Source organism: Sinocyclocheilus rhinocerous, unplaced genomic scaffold, assembly GCF_001515625.1.
Source record: "Sinocyclocheilus rhinocerous isolate Xijiao unplaced genomic scaffold, SAMN03320098_v1.1 scaffold271, whole genome shotgun sequence".
NCBI classification, from domain to species: Eukaryota; Metazoa; Chordata; class Actinopteri; order Cypriniformes; family Cyprinidae; genus Sinocyclocheilus; species Sinocyclocheilus rhinocerous.
In genome coordinates, this window is record NW_015657574.1 from 971815 (window position 1) to 973881 (window position 2067).

Here is a 2067-nt window from a genome sequence, read left to right on the forward strand (position 1 = left end):
TTTTTTTTTATTAAAAAACTTGATCCTCTAACATTTGCACTCTCTATTCTATTTCTATTCTAATGGCCAATCCATTATTTTTTGGGCGGATTTTTTATTTATTTATTTTTTAATAAGTATCGGTTCAGGCACCGTTTAGGCACCGGAACCGTTTTAAAAGTATCGATTTGGCACCGGTATCGAAAAAAACCCAAACGATACCCAACCCTAATCACAGGGGTGGTCTGAGCTGCTGAAAGTGTCCACAGGAAAGAAAGGCACACAATAGAGAGGAAATGAACGGGTGTGTGATAATGGCCGCTAGCGCTCCAGTCCTCACACACTCGGTGAGATCTCAGAGCATAAGATCTGCTTCAGGCCTCGGCAGATGGAACTGAAGATCAGTCGACTGACTCCATGACTAATGAGTTCTCCAAACATCTGGACTTTGCTTGATGGCTACTAAAAGCGATGAATGATTTTATACATTACATTCATTATATAATATAGTCCAATCAGTACATCACTGCTTTGAGATTTTAAGCGCCATATTTTCAGTCTTTCTGAGCTGATCACCATGGTTACTGGCCAGAGTACTTCCAATGTATTGTGTCTTTTTCGCTTGTGCTGAAGGTTATAGCACCTTGTGGGCATCACAGTGACACACTATAAATCAATAATGATGTTACTGCTCAAAGCCATGATTCGTTTTAGATAGTGTGCTCTATTGCAGAGTTATTGAATCAGTACTGGTGCTCTCCTGTTCTGTTTAGATGAATACATACACATACATATGTACAGAGTTAGGTTTAAGGTTGGTTTTGTACATACTGTTTCTTGCTAGCAGGATTTCTCATGGATTTAGCAGCAGCACAGCGGGATTCTGGAGTGACTATTGTCTGTCTCATTTCACATATTTCCCATGACACCAGTCTGTCAGCACCATGTGACCTGATGTTGTGACGATGGTAGAAGCAGCCCAGGCACTGGACCTTTCTCTTGATATAAATAAATCCTGTATTTATTATTATTATTATTATTATTATTATGTATTTATTTATTTAAAAAGTGTTAATATTATAAATATCAAGACAAATAAATAATATTAATAATAAATAGAACCATTATTATTAATGTTATTATTATATTAACTTCTAATTATAATGTCAATAAGTTACTTATGCATATAAATAGAAAAACAAAAAATATATTAATAACAAATATAAGATATTATTATATTACATTTTCTACTAATATTATCTATTTGTTTGTTTTAATGCTTTTATAATATTAATATAAATATATTAGGGATGTAACGGTATGAAAATTTCTTATCACGATTATAGTGACCAAAATTATCACGGTTATCACGGTATTGTTAAAATGTGCTGGAGATGTTCAAAAAGTACTGACAAATAAATCACTTCTCCAAGTTTTATATTTAAAAATCAACAAACAACAAATAAAATTACTTTTTGTTTGCATAATCACTAAAACAATAACATTACCAATGATGTTCGGATTTTAAATGACAACTTGACTGACAACAGTTTAATAGCATGTATCAAAAGTAAATGTTCAAATAAAGCTTTGAAAAAGTTTCATAAAAAGGTGAACCTCACATTTCAGCCTTTAAATAAAGAAAAGATATAAGTCAAAATGATAATTGATTAATAAATCTTATTTACACGACGGCATGTCATTTCGGTCTCTATGTTATGGTCGTGCTCTCTGTATCACGCACAGCGGAGTTCTGCCCCGAAGCGCGCACGCGCACACACACACGCACTCACACGTGCCCGCACACACAAGTGAGCCCACTCCCACTCCCATTGGTATTTGTAAATATTAAGCCGCAAAACAACTATTTAAATATGAATTCTTCGTGTCTCTGTGTTTATGAATGGCGCAGACTCGCGGTTTTGTTTACTACTTGTACTGAAGCGCGCGTGACGCTTCCGAAAAAGGAGTCCAGAAAAAACAAACAAACAATCCCCCCCCCCAGTGTTAGGGGAAACACTGGAAACTGCACAAGGCTGAATGTAAATATAAGTCTCTGTAAATCCACTCGCTGACAGCAGGTGGCGC

The 2067-nt window shown here is 35.5% G+C and overlaps 1 protein-coding gene across 2 annotated transcripts in view; it reads left to right on the plus strand.

The window, feature by feature from the left end:
• The window catches only part of LOC107721317 (signal-induced proliferation-associated 1-like protein 1), an 83299-nt gene that overhangs the window by 28621 nt on the left and 52611 nt on the right, over positions 1–2067 (plus strand). The window lies entirely within an intron of this gene.